This window comes from Pinus tabuliformis, chromosome 6 (genome assembly GCF_031772625.1).
Source record: "Pinus tabuliformis cultivar Carrire ecotype Pingquan chromosome 6, CPIR1, whole genome shotgun sequence".
Lineage (NCBI taxonomy): Eukaryota > Viridiplantae > Streptophyta > Pinopsida > Pinales > Pinaceae > Pinus > Pinus tabuliformis.
This window is the reverse complement of record NC_142292.1, coordinates 1,628,563,517-1,628,590,784: the sequence shown is the minus strand read 5'-3', so window position 1 is coordinate 1,628,590,784 and position 27,268 is coordinate 1,628,563,517.

Here is a 27,268-nt window from a genome sequence, read left to right as displayed (position 1 = left end):
ATTTTGTAAGTTGGTTGCAGAACAAGGAACCTATTTACTAGATCACTCCAACTGATAGGAGTATTACAACTCCTTCCATATAATGCCCCAAATGGGCTCGTCTTTAAAGACTCATAGTACCCATTATTGTATGCAAACACTATAAATGTAAGATATTCTTTTGATTTCTTTTATTTTTTGCATCACATACATTCTCAAAATGTCTTCGAGGATTCTATTTTTCCTCTATTTAACCATCTGTATATGGATGATAAGTTGTATTGAAAGCCATTGTTTTCCCTAATCCTACAAAAAAATCCCTTCCAAAACTTGGAATTAAACTTGGAATCTCTATGTAAAATAATATTATTGGGAATTCCATGCAGTCTCAAAATCTCCTTTATGAATATTTGATCTACTTCACTTGTTGATTTTGTGGATTTCACTGCTACAAAGTGAGTTACCTTGCTCAAATTGTCGATCACTACCATAATTACACCATGTTGTTTTGAGGTTATTTGCAATTTGGTGATGAAGTCCATGGATATAAATTCCCACATCCATTCCAGAATGGGAATGGGCTGCAATAAGCCTACTGGACGTTTACATTCAGCCTTCACCTGTGAGAATTCTATGCATTTTGCAACAAAATCAACCACCTCCTTTTTCAAATTAGGCCAATAATAAGACTACTTTATGGCTGTGAGAGTCTTTTGGTATCCTGGGTGGCCATAATGTAGTTTTGCATGAAACTCTTTCATTACAAGCCTCTCCAATTAATTATTATCTAGTACATAGATAATATTATTGAATCTAAGTACACCGCCGTCCATGAGATGATATTTGTCATCCTCACCATCTTGTTCTTGCTTTTCCTTCACTTGTTGATATTTCTCATCATGCTATCCTGCATGGTAGATATGTGATTCAATTGAATTGTTCTATTAGGTGCATTAGAAACCTTGTTCTACTTTCCTTTGATGTACTTTATCCCAAATTTGAACTCACTAAGTATAGTCAGCCATCTAGGTTGTCTTGAATTAAACTTAGGTTGATCAAATAAATATTTGAGTCCACCTGATTTTTCATGAGTGTGAACACCAAGGAAGTAATGCCTCAACTTCTTCAATGCATGAATAATGGTAGCTAGCTCTAATTCATGAGTCACATAGAATTAGAGTCACATAGACTGTCTCTTGCTCATTTAATATTTGTGACTCATAGAAAAATACATGTCCTTCCTGCATCAATACTCCACGGAGCCCTTCTTTGTGGGAACCTATACAAACCACAAAATATTTTTTTGGATTTGCAATCCTTAGTATAGGTGCATTAGTGAGAAACTACTTGAACTACTCAAAGCCTATTGCACATTTAGTTATCCATTCAAACTTCTTTCCCTTCCTCTATAAGGATGTGATACAATGTCCTACCTTAGAGATGTTTTTGGTGAACCTCTTGTAGTAGCATGCCAATCCCAAGAATGATCTAATCTCATTCACATATTTTGTTGTTGTCCATTCCATAATGGCCTTCAGATTTTCTTGATCAACTAATATTCCTTCCTTAGATACAATGTGCCATAAATAGTGTATTTGTAGCTGGAAGAAATCACACATGATGAGCTTTGCACAAAGCTTGTGTTCTCTTAGAAGTTGTAGCACTGCAGCTAGGTGCTTCTCATGTTCTTCTTCAGTCTTCAAAATACACCAATATGTCATCAAAAAAGACAAACAAAAACTTGTCCAGGTAAGGACACAACACGCTAATCATTAAATGCATGAAAGTGGTAGGGGCATTTGTAAGCCCAATGGGTACCACTACAAAATCATAGTGCCCATAACCTATGTAGAAAGTAGTTTTATGGATGTCTTCTTATTTAATCCACACTTTATGATACCCAAACATGAAATCTATCTTGGAGAAGACTGTTTTTTCTCTCAGCTGATCAAATACCTCATCAATCCATGGAAATGGGTATTGGTTCTTGATTGTCACTTTACTTAACTGCCTATAATCAATGCAACGTATGAGTGTCCCATCCTTTTTCTTCACAAATAATATTGGAGCTCCCCGTAGTGACACACTTGGCTGTATGTAACATTTATCAAGCATCTCTTTTAGTTGTAGATTTAATTCAACCATATTAGGTGTACTCATTTGAAATGGTGCCTTGGAAGTTAGTGTTGCTCTGGACACTAATGCGATAGAGTAGTCAACTTCACTATGAGGAAGTCCCACAATATCAACTAGAAACACGTCTCTCTATTTCTACAATATGAAATACTTCTCTAGCACTCAATTTTGTCGTGTCAAGCACTATAATTGGATTTTCCATTATTGAAAATTTGTATAGCAAATAATTTGTAGCCTTTTTAACAAGTACGCTTAGCTTTCATGGCTATAATTCGGCTCACTGAAGTTTTCTTTTGCTTACCCTACAAGGTTTTTCCTTCTCCAACATAATCCCGTCATTCAATTTCCTTTTCATAACAATCAACTTTAGTTCTTTGCATGTGCAATTAGTCCATGCCCTATAACATATTATATCCACCTATGGCATAAATTTAAATGTGTTGTTGTTGGCATATCACTGAGCTCAAATGCACACGATTTCACTGAATAACTAATTCTTCTCATTGTTGTTGTTTACAACTGAACTAACCATGGTTTTGCATATAATTCTTCGGCCAGCTTGCATGTTTCCATTAGATCTAAACTAATATAATTTTTATTATAACTAGTATCAATTAAAATTAAAATAATCTAATTACACAACTTATCTTCAATCTCAATGACAGATCCTTGATGGTCTGCCTAGCGATTATCTAGAGCTACATAGGTTTTGGGTAGACTTTGTGCCACATCTACCATAGTTCGAGCTTCTTAAGTGCTGTAAATTTATGGACCTGCATTTTCCTTTTGTGGGGAGTCCCTCTTTCCATGATTTTCCCCACAAATCTAGCATTTCAACTGCTCTTTACTTTCAGATTTGTGATACTCTACTTCTTGTTGATGCACACTACCTTTGGCAGCTAGACTAAATTTCTACCGAGATTGATTTGTACTAGATGAATGCATTTGTTTGTTCTTCTCCACAACTTCCGTCGGCCATTTATTCTTATACTTATTGTTGTTCCTTTCTTTCCAATCACTTTTAAATTTTGGATTGCACTTTTCTTCTTCATAACAGTGCTTTAATTTCTTTATGGCATCATCCAGAGTTTGTGGTTCATAAAAATCTATGTACTATTTTCCTTTCAAACTATAAGAAGCCAATTTTTCTCTCCTGTTTTCAAAATAATCATGGATTCTGAAAAATTTCTTCATGACAAGAAACCATGCTTCTACATCTTCAGATTTACTCATCTCTCAATCAAATGTGGGTGGTTTTTCCTTCTTAAATTCTTTAGACATATAGGTTTTTTCTCTCTTTCTCGAATGATTGTAATGATTAGAATAGTGATGATATTTTTTAGTAGTAGAGATTGAATTTCTACTAGAGTGATGCCTATGAGTGCTGGTTTTTATTTCTTGGGTGCTCAATGGTGCATTTCCTCTCACAATGTCCTCATTTTCACCTATGCGCCTCTTTTGGATCTGCCACCATATTCCCCATTTGTTTTATCATTTTAATCCAAAGAGTTATTTTTATCTCTATAACTAGTTTCCATCTCATGTTGCCTTTGTCACTGCAATTCTGAGAGGTTTTGCAGTATGAATGAATTCACCTCACCTTGCCACTGCTAAGCATTTATCAATTGTTCATTATCTTCTTTGTAGCTTTGGATTTCAACCTTTATACTTCCCAAGGTATCCATCCATTCAGAAGATTTTCCCCTCCCCCTTGGCCAAATAATCTATCTTCTTCATTCATCCTTACTTCTTCATACCCATGATGTGACTAATAAGGATTGTACTATACCATTCATGTCATCATTTCTTTGTCTTTCCCTCTGTTTTGTTGTTTATGATGTGCTATCATTCACATGCAATTGCTAGACACATGATAATATAATTAAATAACAAAAAATCATGTCATTAACTTCCTTTTACAGAGTTTTTATAATAACACCAGTTGTAACAAATAGCCATGTTTGCACTAGTGCACATGCATGCATATCTAGCAACATATTTCTATAAACACAAATTCTTAGTTCATCAATAACTGTAAAATCATATCAATCATGCATGTATTCAATCATTCCCATAATCAATCTAACATGTTTCTTTTGCTCATGGTAGAGCCTATCTAGTCCAAGTTGTGAACTTAGATGGTCTGATACCACTTGTAAACACCCCCATCCTAACCCGAGAACCCAATTAGAGTTACAAGGTGGTGGTTACTCTACTGAGCGGGATCCTAAGGTATAGTTATGGGAATGAAATTTGATTTTTTTACCTTTTTTTACTTTTCCATAATTTTAAATAAATAACATCACTACATTTACCTTACTGAGACAATTCCAATGATATAAATTTACCTCAATCTAACTTACAAATCAAAAGTCACAACACCTTAAAGATGGAAAAATTAAACCTCGCCCCGTTATCATGACTACCACATGACAATCCTACAGAGGCCAATATGGCATCTGTACTCCACCGTGTTGGACCCACGTGGCACCTACCACATGGTTGCCATGGACAGGTCCACATAGTAGGCATGAATCCCAAGGAGGGTGAGGGCCATCCCTCCTACTGTAATGTATCTTTAATATTTTAATGATCAGGCTTGATCCATGACCTTCGACCTAGGTCAGGGTTGGCCTGACTCCTCTTAGTGTTGGAATGCCACTTGTTGAGGTCATCCCGACCCCTGACCCTGGACCTGCTCTAATATTTGACCTATGGGTCACAAAGGGCCAACTCATCCTATGGTAGGTCAGTGTAGCACCTACCAGAGTTCCAACCTTTTTGGATTACCTCCGACCTACCTGACCTGCTAACTAGAATTGTAAATTTTCTTGAAATTCCCATCACTTTAGAAATGATGTAACTTTTTATAGGGACAAAACCTCTTTTTTAAGAGATAAACTATGAATACAACCAAAAACAGATAACCATTGGAAACTCAAAAATATTAAAGCACTTACAACAAACACCCACCAATTTTAGTACCTTACACATATTATATGTTTTAGATTTTTTAATTATAGGCACAATGAAATCATATCACAAAACATTATAAATAACACAGGTATCGTTCACCCGGAGATGAGATTTGATCTTGAACTTTTCAATACATGCACTCCCTTGCTGCCATCTGCCTCCAAGTGTGAATGTTGAATTGCTCTGACTGAATTTAGTGACCCACCGGTTGACCTCCCAACCTGCTCCTTGGTTACTCTCCTTCCTTGCGGACTCATGAGCTGCAATGTTGTTGTACAATGGAGGAAGTATGATGGTTTATAGAGGTGAGAACTCCTTGGCTCAAGAGTTCCCTCTGTAAATTCCACTACCTCACCAAAATAAACTATAGCTCGTAGCCACTAACATTACATAATCTCATGCATCCAACAATAGGGTAAGCAAAGAACCCCTCTCTCATGACTTGCCCCTTATTTTATAGGAGGCTTCATTGGTGACACTTGGAACCTCATGCACAATTAATTATCTTTATTAATCCAAAAGTTTGATTATTCACCCACCCATGTGTCACCCTCTACCAAGGCCCTCCAAAATTATTTACTTAAAGTTTAATTCAAAAATAATAATTTTCATCACCCCAACAAGACTTCCTATTTCTTCTCCTAGTTGTATCTTGATCCCCCTTTTCTACTCCTTAATTTGTGTTCGTTATCGAAGTCAACTGATAATTATGAGATTTTGTCCCCTAATTTAACTCAATTTTCCTCTTATATGTATATTCTTATGTTATCTCTTTCCACATGGAGGTTCTCTAAATTTGTCTAATTTTAATTCACCACCCTTTTCTCTCAATGAAGTTTAACTATTTTAGGATTAATATTTATAATTAACTCTATGTCCCTCTTTTCCCCTTTTACCTAATTAAATTACTTATGTACATTATCTACGTAATATTTTTCAACATGGGAAGGGTAGAGTTCTTTAAGGTACAATATTTTTATTTCTTCCTATTCTCCCTTTACAACAAGTTTTATTCATGATATAATTTCCTTGATTCTAACCTCATTTACCACTTGATGTGAATAGTACGATTCTCATATCTTGATTATATTTATTAGTTTCTTTTTAATGATGCCAACGGTGCCAAGTTGTTCATTACCTTCAAGAACTTCCCTTCAAAGTTCCAAGGGTGCCATGCCTAACAAATTATTTTTGATGCCAAGGGTTCCATTTCAGTCATGCCGTTTAAGAACTTCCCTTTGTTGGGAAGTTGGCTTTGTCCTAATGGTTGGTGGATTTCGGTATGTTGGAATTGATGTCAACTAGATTAGCATTGTAGTTAGTGGCCGAATATGTTGGCATTGATGTGCCAAGCTCAGGGTGAGTCCCATGGTTGTTGCAGTATTTTCTAGAGAATCAACATAATAGCAGGCTTAGTTGAGAAGACATAAAAAAATGATTTTGATGGTCGGGAGTCTCAAATTGTTGGAGGAAATTATGCCTTAGGTGTTTAGCTCATATTCCGTTAGAAGTGGCATAGTTGGAAAGTGATTGGAGAGATATTTCCAACAGTATGTTGAAGTTGGAAAATGGCCCCTTGGACCAAAAGTTATAGGCAGTAAATGTTACAACCTTAAATCCATACGAACAATATTAAGAATCTTGGAGACTTGGAGGTTTATTTAAGAAATAGCAGGGATAGAATTGAGCCAGCGTAGCAGGAACAATGCCCAAAATATTAGAAGCCCAAAAGCCCAGAAACCTGGAAGCCAATTGATAGCGAGTGGAGGTTTCTTAGAAGCCCAGAAGCTTGGAAGGTTAGAAGCCCAAAAGTTATTATAATTAAGTGTCAGGCATTGTATTTGGACTAATAGGCTGGGTCTGCAAAGATACCAATTGGTGGAAAGTGGGCGAAGTCCAGAACCTTCAATAATAGCGTGGAAAAGAAAGAGGAGTTGGCATTGGAAGTGGTGCACAGAAGTGGGCCATACCTAGAAGCCCGCAAGCTCGTAAGAAGTATGAAATACATTTTATAAAATTTTACAGGTATATGGGCATCTGGGCTCCATCTCTATACGACATTCGTATATGAGTGGGCCCTATGATTGTCTAGGGCATTAGCACAAGGTTTCAATGACAATAGAGATACTAGGGCACAAATATCTATAAAGGGAATTAAGCCCTTGCATTCCAGTAGAGAAGTCTAGCACCTAGAGGCCTAGCCAAAGGTCACAACACTCAGTCCTATGATGGAAAATAGGTAAAGGCTCCAAGGGAAAGGTGATAAATTCAAGTATGGATAGGCCAAAAACCGGCAAGCTCGTAAGTATTAAGAAAATCCATTTAAGAAAAGGATATGGGCATCAAGGCATTTGGGCCTCCAATTCAGTAGTGGGAATATGTTTAAAGGCATGGATGAGTCAACAAATTTGGGGAGAAGATCTCCATATTCATGGGTTATGCCAAAATTGGCCATCGCCATAGGTGGATCAGAAGAATCCCCGGAAAACCAGGTAAATGTGCATAGAAGAGTTAGTGGATGGATTAATTGCGATGGTCAAAGTTCATTGGATTAAATATAGAGAGGACCACGATGCACAGAATAATCAATAGAGCTTGTCTAGAAATAAAATTAGCCATCCTTGAGCTTTCTTAGATGCTAATGAAGAATTAAATGGAATACATGGCTAGGTGCACAGGCTCTGATCACAGCTCAGAAAGCCATGTATGTGGTACTCTTATTTCTTTGTGATAAATTAATAAACATGAAGAGTCATACTGACAGTACAAGCTAAATTCAATGGAGGAGCTCCTGGAGTGTACAGGTTGACCGAGATTTAATTCTTAGTATGGAGATGATCGAGATTTAATTCTTAGTATGGAGAATGATCAAGTGGTTATTCTCATGTTTAATGCAGTTGTAGTGCCCTTGTAGTTTGGTGTGACAATAACATGGAGTTCCCTGCAAATTTAATCTCTCATAAAGCGTGGAGGCAAGAGTAATGGCTTACAGGGACTACATTGATCATTATGTAGCAATGAAAAAAACAACACATTGTAGTAATGGAATGTGGGTGATGTAACATTTGTGTTGAGGCTAAGTGTGTGAGGAGCAGTGAGCTATGTGCCAAGATTTAATCGTCTTTATAGTATAGTTGAGGGTTGAGACTAGAGTTGATTGAGAAATGAAGGGAGCAGTGCAAAGAGGGACTGCAGGGCATAAGGGAAAGTGTTGCGTGGAGTAGCTGATCAAGTTCATATTACAAAGCATTTATATTGGACTTTGTTATCGGTCTGAAAATTGTATGAAAATAAAAAGAGTGGTTAGATGAGGTAGTGGCCTACATTCATAAGAGGTTTGTGCCCCTTGCAAAGTAGTGGCTTGATTTTTTAAGGGGCTTGGATCCTTCTATGAGTGGGTGCTCACAAACATCTTGATGTAATTAGTGGGTGCTTAATTTACATCATAATAACAAATATATTGGTGGTTTTCTCCCTTTGTGTTTGCATGTAAATATACCTCTGTCAATATGTGTGTGTTTCGCAATTCATGGACTGTGTGCTCAGGTGAATGGTTTAATTTATTGTATATATGTATTGTAGTATTAATTATCTCACAACTAACTAGAAAAAGTAAAATGAAATTTAAGAATAGAGCCTAAACCTTGAGAACCTAACTATTACTAATCCACCCCCCTTAGTAATTCCTTATTCCAACAATTGGTATTAGATCCAAGTTTCCTTCAGTAGCAGTTTAACCACTGGAAGGTAGATCCATAAGGAATTATGTCTAGGAAAGAGAATCAGGATGCTTAAAATTTGAGAACCTCAGTATTACTGATCCACCCCCTCTCTTAGTAATTTATTATTACAACAATTTGAATCAAAGTTAAGTTTCCCTCAGTAACAGTATAACCACCGGAAGGTGGACCCATAAGGAATTATGTCTAGGCAAGAGAGTCATGATGCTTACTCAAGTAAGATACCAATATTTTATGGGACAAACTATTCCTTCCCGAAAATTAGGATTGAAGCTTACTTTATGTCCCTGGGAGTAGATGTTTGGAGCTCTGTGTTAATAGATTATGATGTCCCTCCCACAGATGTAGATAGTAAAAAGGTGTATGGGAATAATTCTAAAGCCAAGAATTCCATTACCTTTGGCCTTAGTCAATCCAAATTTCTAAAATTTATGCACTATAAGTATGCCAAGTAAGTATGCATCAAGCTCAATCATATTCATGAAGGAGATGATAAATTCAAGTAGACCAAACTTTAAACCTTTAGAATAAGGTTTGAGAGCTTAAGAATGAGTGAAGATTAAAGCATAGCAAAGTATTTCCTTGAATTTGATGAAGTAACCAATATGATTAGAGGACATGGTGAATATATCAAAGAATATGTAATTATTCAAAAGTTATTAAGAGCTCTTCCTATGAGATTTAATGCCAAAATATCAGCCATTAAAGAGATATCTGATCTAAAAAGTCGCACAATGGACCAAATACTTGGTACTCTTACAACCTATGAGATGTGAGTAGGAAAAAAATAAGATTGAAACAAAGGAGTCAAGTTTGAAGGTGTCCAAGAAGGAAAAGAAGCACAAAGACCATCAATATTGTTCCAGTTGTAAATATAACATGAGTTGGATCACTTTTCTAGGAAACTAAAGCGTGGCTTAGGAAAGTATAAAGGGAAGTTGCACTTCAAATGCTTTGACTGTGGAAGAGTTGGAAATTTTCCCTCCAAGTGCCCTTACAAAGAAAAGACAGAAAAGGAATATGATCAGAAGTTATGAAGAAAAGCTCAGAAACATCAAAATAAGAAGTCCTTTAAGAATAGGGGGATCGACTCCAAAGAGGATAGCTTGGCACCAAATTCTGATAGTGATAATTCCTCAAAGGATGAGTCAAATGAGAGGTTACATATGGAATTTGGAGTTGAATCCAAGAAATAAAATATTATACGCACTAAAGAAGAGGAATAAGAAGGATTAGTGGACCTTCAAGGGGAGCTCATCAATGCTCTTGATGAGTTAAAGAAGGCTAGAAGTAAGGACAAGAAATGGAAAGAGCAGCTGCCTTGCTGAGGAATTTTTGCACAGCTAAGATAATGAAGAATTTGTTTATCAAAAGGAAAAACTTGAAGAAGTTATTACAATAAGAAAAAGGTTCACTCTCCAACTAGAAGAAAAAAAAAATGTGAAGGTTAGAATAAGAAAATAGTCTCTTAAATCAAAAGAAGATTATGAGAGGGAAGGAAATAATATTTGAACCATGCAAATAGGAGTATTTGTTCCTAAATGTCAAGCTAGAGGAAGCAACACAAGAGGAAGAAATGCTTATTGGCAAGATTCTCGAATGGGAGGAGAAATGAATCTAGAAGCTAATAATATCTCCCTAAGAACAAATCTTGAGAAATTAGAGACAAAGAAGGACCTAGATAAAAGGTTTGATGAAGGGACTAGAAATATAAACCATGTTTTAAGCAATCAAAGGTCTCTAGAAAACAAGACAGGGTTGGGATATTTTGGATCATAGGAGTTATCTAGGAGAAAGATGAGTTTGAGGTCCATAGAATTTGAAGAGCCCCAGATCTATGCGAAGGTGCTCCAAGGTAGACTCAATGGAGGCAAACAAAAGTCTAGCCAGAGAGACACCCAACATGGGAATATGAGTACTAACTTCTCAACGGACTCACAATAGGGAGAATGAATCAATAAACAAGACAAAAAAGGTAGTAGTAGCCTACAAAAACTTGTGAACATTCCAATATCAAGTACCCTAATTTGTTTTATGGTTATTTCTATAAATGTCATATCTTTGGACATAAATTTGTTAATTGTAAAACTATCAAAGTTGAAAGAGATGAAAATTTTCAGATACAAAAAGTATCATAACTTTAGATCTCAAAACTCCCCTCCGAGGAATAGAAATTACTTCCCTCCCTGATTGTTGATGTTGAATGTTTTAAATGTAATAATTTCAGACATAAGGCCAATGAATGCACAAGAAGTTTTGAGTATTCTTGTAAATCGTAGAATGCCCCAGACCTAGTCTTTCGAGAAGACAAGAAGAATTGGAAACACCAGACTGGAAAAGTCATGGAATGTGGGCTTTCATTGTCAGCACATGATCAAGAATATAGATGGTATGTGGATAGTGGTTCCAAGCACATGACTGGGGATAAGAGTATATTCTTGTCTCTAAAATAAAAATACATAGGGAACAATGTCACTTTTGGTAACAATGCTTCAACAAGAATTAAGGGGAAGGGCATAATTTGTCTTCATGAAAATACTAAGGCTTAAAATCTGTTGTATGTAGAAGGTCTCAAGAAAATTTTGTTGAGTGTGAGTCATATGTGTGATAATGGTTATAATGTGACTTTTTTATCTAAAGAATGTGAGATATAGAAAGAAGAAAATGCCAAGCTGGTGGGAAAGGAAGTAAGGACTTAGAACAATTTGTATATGTTTTATGAATCCGTAGTGAGTTGTTATCTGAGTAAAACAAGTCAAACTTGGTTGTGGCACAAAAAGCTTAGGCATATAGATTTTGATAGTTTAATAAAAATCAACAAGTTAGAACTTGTAAGAGGTTTACCAAGATTTTCAAGGCCTGATGATTCAATATGCAAGTCTTGTCAATTTAGTAAGAAGACAAGGACTCAATTTAAGAAAAATGAGTTCTCATCATCTAAACCTCTGGAGCTAATTGACACTGAAATTTGTGGCCCTACCAGGACAAAGATCCCAAGAGGAGAAATGTATTTTATTTTATTTATTAATGACTTTACCAAAGCTACATGGATAATGCTCTTAAAATAAAAATTAGAAGATATTTAACATTTTAAGAAATTCAAAGCTCAGATGTTGAATGAGAAAGATCTAAAGATCAAATGTTTAATATCAGACAAGGGTGGAGAATTCATCTTGAGATAAATTGAAGATTATTGTGAAGAACATGGTATAAGAATGAAATATTATGTGGCTAGAACTCCACAACAAAATCGAGTAGCAGAGAGAAAGAACAGAAAAATTCAAGAGATGGCCAAATATATGATGGATGAGGCAGAGGTACCCCAAACCTTTTGGGGAGAAGTGGCACAAGAAGTAGTATATCTAGAAAATAGAACACAACTTAAGCCTATCAGTGATAAGACTCCCTATGAGTTATGAAAAGGGAGACCTGCATCAGTGAAACACTACAAGGTGTTTGCAAGGAACTTTTTTATCAAAAGGAATGACAAAAAACATGGAAAGTTTGATCCGCGTGCCGATGAGGTTATATTTCTTGGGTACTCTGTTCGAAGAAAATGGTAAAAAAATTTTAACAAAAGAAAAAAGAGAGTCGAAGATTGCATTGACATAGTCATGGATGAAGTAATGCCATAGTCTAAGACATCTAGAGGAAACATGAACCTAGATGAGAAAGAAATTTTTTCCACCAGATGCTGAGACCATGGAAAAATACAGTTAGATGATGAAGATGAAGAGACGAGTACAATAGTATGGCCCAAAATGCCTTCCAGTATATGAAGAAAAAGCATCCTGAGTGTTAAATTGTTCAAGATCAAGGACTAAGTGTTAAAATAAGGAGGAGATTCCTCAACAGCCCAAGGTGAGCAAAACGTGATTTTCTATCTCAAATTGAGCCCAAGAATTCTAATCAGTCAAGTGAGTATAAGTCTTGGGTAAAGGAAATGAATGAAGATCTAGATCAAATTAAGAAGAATGACACTTGGGAGCTTGTTCCAAGACCCAAAGATAAAAATGTCATAGACACCAAATGGGTCTTTAAAAATAAGCTAAATGAACAAGGTCGAGTGATTAGGAACAAGGCTCACTTAGTCTGCAAAGGGTATGCCCAAATAATGGGATAAACTTTTGAGAAACCTTTGCACCTGTAGAAATATTCGAAGCTATTAGAATGTTTCTAGATTTTTCCAACCACAAAAACATCAAGGTCTATTAGATGCAGGTGAATTCAACTTTTTTAAATGGACACTTAGAAGAACAAGTATACATAGAGAAGCCAAAAGGGTTCATGTTCATGAAAAATGAAGGGTTTGTTTGCAAAATGAGAAGGCCTTATATGGGCTCAAACAGACCCCCAGATCCTGATATGCCATATTGGATAGATACCTTCAACAACAAGGCTTTAAGAGGGGCACTGCAGATAGAAAACTATATATAAAGTCTAAAGATGACCACCTATTGATTGTGGTAGTGTATATAGATGACATAAACTTTGGCAGTGATCTGGAGTGATTGGGACATCAGTTTGCAAAATGTATGCAAACAGAGTTTGAGATGTCCATGATAGGACAACTGTCATTTTTCTTAGGGCTACAAATTTATCAATCAAAGGAAAACATCTTCATCTCTCAATCTAAGTACTTATGAGAAACACTAAACAAATTTTGACTAGAAGAATGCAAGTTGGTTAATACTCCTATGGTCACTAGTTGTAAGTTATGTAAAGAAGATGAGACACCTCCTATAAATCATACAATCTATAAATAAATGATTGAAAGATAGATTTACCTCATAGCATTTAGACCAGAAATCATGCAAGCAATAGGTTTGGTGACTAGATTTCAAGTCTGTCCCCATGAAAGCCATGTCATTGTTGTAAAAACGATTTTCAAATACCTGCAAGGCACAACAGACTATGAGATGTCATATGCTAAGAGAAGAGAATTTAAATTAAAGGCCTACACCAATGATTATTGAGCAGGAAGTATTGATGATAGGAAGAGCACCTTTAGTGCAACATTCTTCTTAGGAGATTGCTTAGTATCTTGGGTCAGCAAGAAACAAGACTCCATCTCTCTGTCAACTGTTGAAGTAGAGTGTATTGCAACTGCCACTTACTGCTCACAAATTCTATGGATGAGGTGGACCTTGAAGGACATTAAGGTAGAGATAATTGATCCAATTCCAATAATATGTGAAAAAAATAGTTCTATCCACATTTCTAAGAATATTGTCATGCACTCAAAGACCAGGCACATTCCTATCAAGTTTCATTTCTTGAGAGAACAAGTTTCTTCTAATTTTGTTTGAACTAAATATATGGCCAATAAAGAGCAACTTTCAGACATTTTCACTAAACCACTAGTGAGAGAACCCTTTGAGTATCTTCAACAACAGATAGGAGTTTTTGCTCTTCCATCCAAATGACTCAATTACAATGAACACTTGTAGTTACTCAGTTTGCTTGATAAAGTGAAGAGTAGGCTGCATTGTTTTAGGGGAAGAGTTCTGGAGCATTCTTTTCCATTGGTGTCAAAGGGGGAGAATATTCTTAAGATTAGTAATTCCAAGGGGAAGAACAACGATGAAGAAAACCATTCCTAGTTTCAGGGGGAGCTTGGTTTGTTTCCTTCAGTGCCAGAGGGGGAGATTGTTGGGCAGTCATATTTTCCTAAATTGCTAGTGGCATTCAGTATGTTGGCATTAATATAAACTAGATTAACATTGTAGTTAGTGGTAGAAAACATTAGAATTGATGTTCCAAGCTCATGGGGAGTCCCATGGTTGCTGCAGTATTTTGTAGAGAATCATCATAGTAGCAAGCTTAGTGGAGAAGCCATAAAAAGATGACTATGATGGTTGGGAGCCTCAAATTTTGGAGGATATTATGCCTTAGGTGTTTAGCTCAAATTCCCTTGGAAGTGGCATAGTTGGAAAGTGATTGGAGATATCTTTCCAATAGTATGCTGAAGTCAGAAAATGGACCCCTGGATAAAAAGTTATGGCCAGTCAAAGTAAGGACCTTAAAGCCATAGGACCAATTCTTGGAAGCTTGGTAGTCCTGAGGTTTATTTAAAAAATATTCAGGAAAACATTGAGCTAGGGTAGTAGGAACAATGCTTGGAATATCGAAAACCTGAAAGCTACTTAATAGTGAGTGGAGGTTTCTTAGAAGCTTGGAGTCCCAAAAGCTATTATAATTAAGTGTTGGGAATTGTATTGGGACCAAAAGGTGGAAGTATGTAGATGGACAGATAGTTGGAAAGTGGGCCAAGTCGAGAACCTCCAATAATAGCACGCAAAGGAAGAGGAATGAGCATTGGAAGTGGTGCACACAAGTTAGACATACTTGGAAGCCGCAAGTTGGTAAGAAGTATGAAATCCATTTTATAAAATTTTACAGGTATATGGGCATCTAGATTTCATCTTTGTAGTGGCATGTGTATATAAGTGCGACCTTATCAACTTATGAGAAATTGGCACACGGTTTTACTGACAACAAAGCACCTAGGGCATAGAGAGCTATAAAGGAAATTAATCCCATGCGGGCTAGTAGAGAAGTGTAGTGCCTAGTGGCCTAGCCAAAGGTAACAACACTCGGTCCTATGATGGAAAGCAGGTAAAGGCACAAGTGAAAGGTCTTAAAGTCAAGTAGGGTCAAGATGGAAGCCCGTGATCTCATAAGTATCAAGAAATTTCATTTAAGAAAATAATACGACATCTGAGCCTCTAATTCAGTAGTGGCCATATGTTTAAAGGCATGGATGAGTCGACAACTTTGGGGAGAAGTCCTCCATATTCGGTGGTTATTCCATAATTGGCCATGGACATAACTAGATAAGAAGGAACCTAAGATACCCAGGTAAATGCACACAAAATTGTTTGGATTAATGGAAATGGTCAAAGTGCTCTGGATTAAAGACAAAGAGGACCATGATGTACAAAATAATCAATAGAGCCTGTCTTGAAATAGAGTTATCCATGTTGATATTTCTTACATTATAATGAAGAATTAAATGGTATAGATGGCTAGATACAGAGGCTTTGATCACAGATCAGAAAGCCATGCCTGCAGTAATCTTAGAGCTCTGTGAGTAATTAATAAACATGAAGAGCCATATTGACAACACAAGTTGAATTCAATGGAGAAGTTGTTGGAGTGTACAAGATAACTAAGATTTAATTCTTAGTATGGAGAATGATCAAGTGATTATCCTCATGTTTAATACAGTTGCAGTGGCCTTGTAGTTTGGTGTAACAAAAACATGGAGTGCCCTTCAAAAGTAAGCTCTCGGGTAGCATGGAGGGCAGAGTAATGGATGACAAGGACTGCATTTGAGAGTGGAGATTTCCATAGTTATTCATATTGCTTGAGACTTTCCAATATGAAATGTGTAGAGGTTTTCGTTGTCTTACGTTTTGAGTGGAAACTCCACTTTTCTTTAGGGAATAGAAAACAGGCAGATATTAAGTGTGATAGTTTATCAACCTTTTAAATAATGAAGGACTAACATAACGGTCATTGGAGTGAAAATATTAAAAATATTAATAATTATAAAAAAAATTAAAAATTATGAACGGTCAAGAGATGGAGGGTTAACAAATTTAAAGGTCAAAGAAATGCATACCAGAATAAATGAATAAATAAATGAGAAATTAGACAAAAAATAAGAAGGTATATTCCATTGACAATTATTATTGACCGGTAAAAGATTTTGAAACTAGGTATAGAAATTTAAATTTTAAATTAAGTCAAAGTTTGAAGATAGATTAATATATATATATATATATATATATATATATATAGATATATTTCATTAATTTCATTTTTAATAAATAAAATACTTTCCAAAAAAAAATTATTCAATGATTAATAGTTTAGCTAGATTATAATAAATACATTGAATGGTAGGTGACAAAGGAGAAAGTTTTATAAATTTATTTATTTATAATAACCCAAAAATATATATATTTAGATTAATAGCCTAAATTATATATATATATATATATATATATATATATATATATATATATATATATATATATATATATATATATATATATATATATATATATATATATATATGAAGTAGGGCTCAGAATGATTTTAATATAAGAAGAATTTTTAATTAATATTATTTATAGGATTAATTAATGAATAAATTTTATTTTAATATTTGATAAATTAAGTCATTTTTGATAGATAAAAGAATTTATGAAAAAAATATTATTAAATGGTTAATAGTTTAGCTAAATTATAATAAATAGAATAAATGGTAAGGGACAAAAGAGAAAGTTTTATAAATAAATTTATTTATAATAACCTCTATATATATATATATATATATATATATATATATATATATATATATATATATATATATATAAAGTAAGTATTGAGTGAAGGCTTGGAATGATTTTTATTTTTTTTCTGAATTAAGACTAATTCTATTAAGCAAAAAAATATTGTACAAGAGGATACATTCCAGAGAGGCAGGATACCGGCAACCGGAAATGATAGGACTATCAACCTCGGTTCCGGAGAAGGAGTTAAGCAAGCAAGGAGCTACAACAAGTCACTGGGAGCTTAAAGAAGCATTGAATACTACCCTGAAAGGGTAGAGGCTTCAACACGAAGCTTTTTCCCTTTCCTTTTTTTAACTTCAACCCAACCATTTTGGGGTGGATGAGCGATTACAACTTGAAGATTGGGGTCCTCCACAGGGGAGCCCTCCTTTTCTGAATCCGAGGAGGAGGACAAATGGACACGTTTCTGAGCAATGGCTGAGTCAGAGGAAGGCGCCAGACCATCGGTGGAAGGGGCCACGAAATGAGGGGCCTGATGCAATTCTTCATCGCTATCTTCATCTTCAGAGCTGGAGGAATCAGAATCCACGACTGGAGGAGGAGAGCAAGGAGCCCATCGTTTGGACTTGGGCTTGGAGACGTTGGCCTTGTTCTTTTTTGTCGGGCGAGATGGGCATGTATTCTGCAAATGCCCAGATTGGTGGCAATGGTGGCACCGAAAAGCAGTATTCTCGTAATCCAGTGTCTGGGTCCAGACAAAGTCGTTTATCTTGAGATTGATTTGTTCTGGAAGACCTTTGCTCAGGTCTAACTCCACACATATTCTTGCATATGAGTAGAGACCTTTGGATTCCCGCCATAAATCTCCATTGATGAAGCTACCCAAGGTGTCTCCAATAGCTCTGAAGACACGAGTACTCCATAGGTGGGCAGGTAAGTTTGGAAGTCGAATCCATACCGGTGTCTTGGTAATGACTGCAGTAGCTGGATCAAAATCTGGGAACCAAGGAGTCAAGAATAGCCCTGCAGTTCCCATGAACCAAGGGCCCTCTGCTAAGGCCTTTTCATAATGCTTACTGTTTTCAAATAGAACAATGAAGTAACCTTTCGAACAAAAAAAGATCTTACAATGATGTGTCGAGTTTGCATGGATCCATGCATAGAGATCCTGAGATCGCGGCCACAATCCATTAAATCTGCAAATGATGGCTCTTTCTGCAAATTCTTGAAGATGGGAAGCCAGATCTTCATGTATGAGTTCAACAGAGGGAACTTCTTCAATCTTGTCAACCAAGAAGGCCTTAGATTTAAGGGCTTCCAGGGGTTTGGGGTTCTCAGAGTGAACTGCGTCTTTGTATGAGAAAGACCGAGTAGAGGATGATTGTCCCGTTGCTCCTCCTCTCAAACGAAGGGTCATCACCACAGAGTTGTTCCTGGAAATGCTGTAAGCAGAGAGGGGAAGAGGGTCTTCAAGTTGTTTACCTTGAAAGAGAAGTCGCAGAAGGCTTGATGGGATCCCCATTCTGCGCTCTAGATTCAGTTTGAGTTCCTGCACCAGATCTGAAGGGCTAACCCATTGCATGATGGTTCTGCCTGAAGGCTGAGAAATTTGGATCTGAAAGGAGTCAGATAAGGGCCTTGACCCCATGCCAGGGCTTCTTGAGCTTCCTAGAGCAGATCTGTCGTGGCTATTTCCCATCCGGGGGAGCAGACCTGCAAGATCTTGGCCGATAGTAACGGGTCGCTTGGGTAACTGCATGCAAAAAGTGCAGTTCAAGCTCTCGTCGAACATCTCCAGCTCCTTGTTCCGTTTGGCCTCCCGATTAGAACCTTTGACCTCGCCGCCGCTCCCTTGCTGCTTGGAGGATCCTCTGGCCATGAGCTCTTGCCTCTTCCTGGCCTTCTCATCCTCGCTAAGATTCGGGTCCGCCTGGATCGCCCTGATCTGGCTTATCAAATCATCATCAGGCACACTGGAAGACTTATTAACACCAACAGGTTGCGATTGGTTATCCTGAGTTGGGAGAGAACAATCGGGACAGAACCAATCTCCGGTAGGGGGAGCCGTCAAAGGAGGGTTCAGGCACTGCATATGCCAGGGGCTAACGCAGCCATTGCAGAGCAACACATCACTATCTGGCGGGACAGTTTTGCAGACCATGCAAACTCCGTCTCCATCACAGGGTAAATCCGCCATTACAGGTCCTAGGGTTTTGCCGAAGTAAAAATAATCAAGGCTTGGAATGATTTTAACATAAGAAGATTTTTTAATAAATATTATTTATAGTATTAATAGCTAAAATTATTTAAGAATATATTTTTATTTGGAGATGGAAATAAGGTTAAAAAAGATCCCCTTATAAATGAAATAATAATTTTTTTAAGGGAGTTTAAAGAGAGGGAAACTAAGGAAAAGAAAGGAGGGAGGGCAGGAGAGGTGAAGAAGAAAGTTGATGGATTATAGGCTTCCAAGAGTGGCTAAGCATATAGCCATCTTCCCTATTGAAATTATTGGGATGCTTTTCAATTTCTAAAGCTTCCCTGATGATACAAGAGTTATGAAAAGGGATACAAGCTAGGGGACGAGCTTGATCAAAGAAAATGAGGTGCTTGGTATTATGAGAGTGCTTAGCTATGGCAGATTTAGCCACTCTTTGGTGGGTGTTGTCTGCAATGTGCTCCTTGAGGCGGGTAGAGATTGAATGACCAATTTGGCCAATGTAAGACTTCCCACATGAACAAGGGATTTGGTAGACACTTGATCCTTGCATGGGGTTTGATTTATCTTTGGCTGATCGGAATAATTGCCTAAGGGTTCTATGGGATTTGAAGACGGTCTTGATGTTCTTTTTGGATAGAATCTTGGCAATGACATCAGTGGTTCATTTTATGTAAGGGAGAGAGACTTGGTTTACATGTAGGGTGGGGTCAAATGGGTAGGATTTAGGATGAGAAGTGGTAAGGAATGCCTTCTAAATTTCAGAGGTCGAGTATCCATTAGCTTTGAAAGCATGGATTAGGTGGGCCTTTTCCGAGGGAGGTAACTGGGGAGCTGAGATTTTATGGGCATGAGAGATAGTCCATGGCTTTCTTTCTTAAGGGGGTTGGAGCCTCTTGTGAGTTGGTGCTTAGAAAAAACTTGATGTAATTAAGTGGGTGCTTAATTTACATCATAATAACAAAAAGATTGACGAATTTCTCCCTTTGGGTTTCGACATAAAAATGCCTGTGTCAATATGTGTGTGTCTCTCAATTGATGGATTATGTGCTCAAGTGAATGGTTTACTATGATGTATGTATGTATTATTGAATGAATGCTCACACAAGTAACTAGAAAACATAAAAGGAAATTTAAGAATTGAGCTTAAATCTTAAGAACCTCACTATTACTCATTCACTCCCCCTCTCAGTAACTCCTTATCCCGACACCCTTAATGTTCCAAGGGTGCCATGACTAATATTGTATTTTTTATGTCAAGGGTGCCAAGTTGGTCTTGCCCTTCAAGAACTTCCATTGAATTTCTAAGGATGCCACGTTGCTTTCCCTCCAAAAGTCTAGTGGCTACGACAGGAAAGTCTAGGTGCAACGATAAAGACCGGTGTCATCTCTTGTGTTTCCCACTATAGTGAGACTAATGGTGTTGGGGATCAAGGAACCTGCCTTGATATGTGCCCCCCAATAAAATCTTCGTGAGTGACCCAAATTTGGGAACTTCCCCCACGACATCATTGATGAGCCTCGATATTGCAACAAGAATGTTGCAACTCTCAAGGCTACCGACTTTAATTATCAACCCGGGGTTCGTACAAACTTAAGAGGTATCAACACTATATGTGCAGCATATAATGTGTCCTTCCTTTGCTGTCATGAGAAAAAAGAAATGTTGCCTATTTGCAAGAATGAAAGACTGAATTTTAAAACGCTTGTAAAGTAACATGAAATCCTCTATCTACTTATTAACACACTTTTCTTGCTAAAGAACCATATTTTAACCCTATTTGTCACATGTGATGTTTTAAATAATCTAAGCATGAAATCTAATCTTGAGAGTACTAATTGTTGTGTGCATGTGGAATATAAAAGAACTCATTTTTTAATCTGTTTTCTTTATAAATGCAAATGATAATATTTCCTTGATCTTTGGTAGGGGAGATAGGTGTGGAGGAAGAGGGATACAATGATTTTGATGGCCTGGAGGTAAAGTAGGGGCCTAATCCTAGCTTCAATGATGATTTTTCTCAATTCGAGCTCAAAATAGGCCTCTATAGGATTTCCTACATGATGTACTAGTTCTCGTATAGGATCCCCTGCTTTACTACAGGATGTTACAGATTTACTATATGAAATTATAATTCATCGAATGACCAATAAAATCAAATCCAAATTGGATGAGACAATTTTTCTTATCGAATAGGATGTCTTAGGTCCCCATTCCAAGTGGAATCACTAAAAAATTCCTCTGTTAACCCACGCTAAAAAATAACAAAAAATTACTAGTCGAAAATCTAGAAATTCAAGAACTAGTGAGCTAGTAAATCTATAAAATCCCTAACGTAATCAAGTGCAAATGCAATGGGGTAATTTTTTTTATGAACTAGAATGTTTTTTTTATCTAATTCAAGTGGAACCAACTCGATTGAAGCTCATTAGCATGCTCTATAAAATAGAATAAATTAATTGTTCATTGCCACAAAGGAGTCCAAAAATCTAGATTTGGGAATAAGAAAGCTAATCCAAGTAGCTCAATGATTACTATGAACTTCCAAACATTTTCCATAGATGAAATTATGCTTTTTATCCTACAAAATAACTTACATCAACCATTTAACCCAATCCTACAACAAGAAATCATTAATACTAAATGCAAAAATAGAAAGAAATAAAAACAAGAGATGCATGTGAATAAGAAGTGACAAGAGGTGAATTGATTGAGGACGGAGCTAGGTTTTAGAGCAGGGAGAAACAGAAGGACCGAGGTGATAACAATGGAGGGGCCAAGAGGAGGGAGTTCCAATCCCTCCTACAGTAACGTCGTATCAAACAGAAGCAGGGAAACGAGTTTGAACGGATTCAGGAAACCCTTGGAGGCTGGAAAAAAGAAGATAGACTCAAAAGAACTGGAAAGCAGCAAAACAGATGAAAAGGAAGTAACTAACGGGGCATTCAGAAGGGAGGAGAGACCAGAGTACAATAGTCAGAAAAATGTTTACAAATTTGCAGCAGGACCTTGTAAGCCCAAGTCTACCATCAAACCCCGGGTGGTTCTAAATGATCCTGCACTACAGGAGCACAGAGATCACATGGCGACTTATGCTATTATATGCAAGTTTATGGGTATATGGCCCACATAGAAGAATCTGTACATATGGATAAGAAACAACTGAAAACCAAAGGGAGATATAACTTTGCATCTAAGGTCCAAGGGTTTGAAGGAGGACCCTATTTTTATGCTGCTGCAGGACTATATATGCGACCCTGGGTAATGAACTTTGTCCCGGAGCAAGAAATGTTCACATCAGTCCCGGTATGGATAAGACTTTACTCCCTACCTCTAGATTATTGGTTGCCTGAATCCTTAAAAGCTATAGGAAATAAATTAGGACATTTTCTAAAAGTATCAGAGGCAAATCTGCGAGGAAAATATACCTCCTTCACATGAATATGTGTGGAAATGGATCTATCGGGAGCACTCCCAAATGAAGTTGTCATAGAAGTTTATGATGAGGAATGGGTACAGGCGGTGGACTATGAACATGTCCCTTTTAGATGTCAGAAATTTCATGAACATGGGCACCTTTTTAGAGACTGCCTACAAAACAAAAGGGAGGATAATCCAAGAACCAACATAGGCAAAGATCCTGAAGGATTCACCAAGATGGGAGGCAGAGGGAAAGGAGGAGGAAGAAAGTACTAGAAAAAATAGAGTGGAAACAAGCTAGCAAGTCGCAACAGTTTTGAAATTTTAGAAGAAGTAGGGGGGAGCATTGGAAAGGTCATTACACTAGACAACCATCCCATAGAGAAGGAAAAGGAGGACAACGTGGAAATAATATAGGAAAATAGTGAACAACAAGTAACCGTACCAAACAACATGGAACTAAGTAGGTACCAGGACATGACCCCAAGTGAATTTGGGATAGAGTACCAAGAACTACATGAGATTCTTGAGAGGGAGAATCTTGATCTAGAAAAATTCTCAAACCAGGGAACCAACAAAGGGATTGATTCCCTACCACAAGAGGAGTTTGATAGAGTACAACAACTCTTCCTCTAGAGATCTCAGAAAAAAGCCTTAGGAATCAAAATAAGCCATGAAAGCGAGGACCATAGAGGCGTCAAATCAATGGAGGAAAGATCAGGACACTCAGCCAAAAATCCAGGCAGGAAAAGAGGAAGAAAAAGATAAAATGAGCTACTAACAGAGTGTGGAAAGCTCATGATAAACTTAGGTAAGATGAAATATCTCACCGGTTACTCATTCAAAAACCCATCATTATGAAGCTCACAACCTAGAATATCAGGGGTCTAGGAAGCAAAAGGAAATAGAGGAATCTCAACAACAGATTAAAAGAAGAAAACCTAGATATGGTGTTCATACAGGAAACAAAATGTTCAATAGATAAAGTCTGGGAGATACATAAAAAATGGCTCAGTAAATATGAGCACCTAGAAGTCAAATACAATAACACAATAGGTGGGATTCTTACTCTTTGGAATCCTTAGAAATTTGGCATTCTGGATGTGGAAGCATCCAGGAACTACCTTTCAATGGTTATCCAACCTTTGGGTGACAAGGAAATCTATATGGTTACAAATGTCTATGGTCCTCAAAAATCTGAAGACAAACTCAAGCTTCTCACCTCACTTGAGGAGCTAAGGGAGAGACACCCAGTAATGCCCTAGATTCTGGGTGGAGATTTCAACATGATCAAATCTCTTACGGAAAAAAAGGAGGAACTAGAGTAATAGGAAGAGACTCAATTGCCTTCCAAAACTTCCTAATTAACTTGAGGCTAGTTGACATAGAAACAACAAATGGAACCTTCACATGGAACAATAAGAGGGGAGGAACTTCCCAAGTTGCCTCAAAACTAGATAGATTCCTCATCTCGGAGAACCTCTTCCTCTCTGAACCTAACTTGAATGCTTCTATTCTTCCTTTTGGAGGGTCAAACCACTGGCCGATTCAGCTAGAAGCTTCTTTTATTGGCACTCCAAGGAATAGACCTTTCAGGTTCGAAATGTTTGGCTCACTCACCCTAATTTCATCTCCAATATTGATAAGTGGTGGAAGGAAGATTTACATATTCAAGGCACGAAAATGTTCATTCTGAAACATAGAATCAAGCACATTAAGGTCAAACTCAAAGATTGGAACAAAAGTGAGTTTGGAAATATTTTTAAAGCCAAAAGAGAAGTGGAACAAAAGCTACAGAAAATTAACCAAATTTTTATCAAGGAAGGCTTCACTAAGGATAGGAAATTGCAAGCTGACTCTCTCCAATAGGAAAGGGACACCAGATGTCAGCAGGAAGAAATCTTCTAGAAGCAAAAATCAAGAGTGCAATGGCTTAAAGAAGGAGAAAGAAATATAAGGTTTTTTCACAAATCAACCATGGAACATCGGGCTCATAATCGAATCACAAAGCTCATAGATCCTCAAGGGAAAGAGCTAAGCACTCAAAAAGATATGGAATCCATTCTAGTACAACATTTTCAAAATATAGCAGAGGAGCCTATCTTAGACAGATTGCTAGCTATTAAAATATTTACACAGCATATTCCAAAACTGGTGACCAGGGAAGATAATTATAATCTCAACAGACCAGTGACAGAAGAAGAGGTAAAAGAAGTAATGAATGAGATGCACAATGGGAAAGCTCCTAGATCAGATGGTTTCAACGTTGACTTCTTCAAGGCAAACTGGGAAATAGTCAAACAAGACATTCTGGAGGTGGTGGAGGACTCGAGAATTAAAAAAACAATCCTAAAAACACTAATTACCTCATTCATAGCCCTAATTCCTAAACAGGATAAAACAATGACTCAAGATCGATTCAGACCCATAGCCCTCTGTAATGTAATATAAAAAATCATCTCCAAAGTTATTGCAAACAAACTCAAGCCCCTTCTTCCAACTCTCGTGTCGGAGGAGCAAACTAGATATGTGGAAGGAAGGAAAATTCTCAATAACATCATTAAAGCTCATGAAATAATGCACTCTCTCAAGAATAACAAGCAAGCAAGGATGATCATTCAACTAGACCTAGCAAAAGCTTATGACAAACTAAGATGGTTATACATCAAATAAGTTTTAATAGCATATGGCTTTGACCAGAATTTGATAAGATGGGTTATGGCTTCAGTAACATCTGCTAGCATTTCTATCCTTCTCAATGGTTCTCCATCTAGATCCTTTCGGCCCTCGAGAGGTCTTATGCAAGGAGATTCGCTCTCTCCCTTTCTCTTTATCCTTATGATGAAAGGATTAGGCAAAGCAATTACTTCTGCCAAAAGGGAAGGCACAATCCAGGGTCTCAAGCTCACCCAGGATGGAGACTCTCTGACTCATCAGCAATTTGTAGATGACACCATGTTACAGGGCATACCAATGGTCAAAGAAGCCAAAGCTTACAAACAAATTCTGCAAGATTTTTCTTTGGCAGTTGGTACAGAGGTAAGTCTCTCAAAATCTAAAGTATTTTTTTCAATACAAATATTTCCATTCAGAGAAACCTCTCCAGAATTCTCGGCTTTCAGAGAGACCATCTCCCCTCCAAATATCTGGGAATACCTCTCACTGACAAACCTCTGAGCAAGGAAGTTTGGGAGCCATTGACTAAAAAACTGAAGGACAAAATCAGCAAATGGACAAGTAGATCTTTAAATCTAGCTAGAAGGCTCATTCTCATAAAGGCAATCCTGCAATCTATTCTAATATATATGTTTTCAGCTCTTCCTGTCCCTAGAGGAGTAGCCAACAAATCAAGAACATGCAAAGAGATTTTCTTTAGGGAAAAGGGGAGGAAAAAAAGAAATGGGCTCTGGTAGCTTGGGACAAACTTTGCAAACCCAAACCTCATGGGGTTCTAGGTCTCCATGACTCGGAAACTCTCAAAAAGGTTCTAGGAGCCAAGCTTTGGTGGAGATGGTTGAAGGAATCAAGCAAGCTCTGGAAATAGAAATATGAAAAGGACTGGCAAGAATGGGACCTGATCAGAATGATAGGACATATCCGAGGCTCCCATATTTGGAACAATTCTTGGGACCCAGGCTGAAGCTCTTGTTACAATCCTGGAAAAGAGGAAAATTTTGATCTCTATTATCAAAGATCAACTTAGATGGGGAAGAAGCAGTGAGGGCAATTTCAACCTCAAAGAAGCCAAAGAAATTGCCATCGGTTACAATTTTTCAAACCTGAACAAAATTTGGAAGGACCTATGGAAGCACCCTCACTGGATGAAAATCAAGTTGTTTATGTGGATGGTTCATCACAAAAATATTCTGACTTGGGAAAATCTTAGAAAGAAAGGTTTTGTGGGACCATCCAGATGCTAGTTATGTGGTATCCAGGAAGAAACGAGGGATCACCTTCTCAGCCTCTGTACCTTCACCTCAACCTTATAGAACTGGGTTGCCTCTATCTTCAAACAAACTGAAAGGGATGAAAACGACATCTCCAAAACCTTAAAGAATTGAAGGAAAAAAATTTCTGAGAATGAGACTGTCAACACAGCCTGGACATTGATAATAGGCTTTCTAATCTAGAATGTTTGGAAAGAATGCAATAACAGAATTTTCAATGATAAATCTAGCCCACCCCAAAACATAATAGCTCAGCTCCTAAGGCAACTCAAAGAAAATATAAATACCATTCAGAAGAAACCTCTTGAGAATCCTCCATCACACCAGGAGGCTCGCTTTCTTCTACTTTTGGGCCTTCAGAAGCTGGTCCCCCAGGGCACAATCTAGATTGCAACACATGCTACTATGACGCAGGATTACTGACAACCCCCCCTGGCTACTTGAAATGCAATACAGACGAAGCCTCGAAAGGAAACCATGGGGTTGCGGGCTATGGAGGAGCTATAAGAGATGACAAGGGGAATATAATAGTCATCTTCCACATT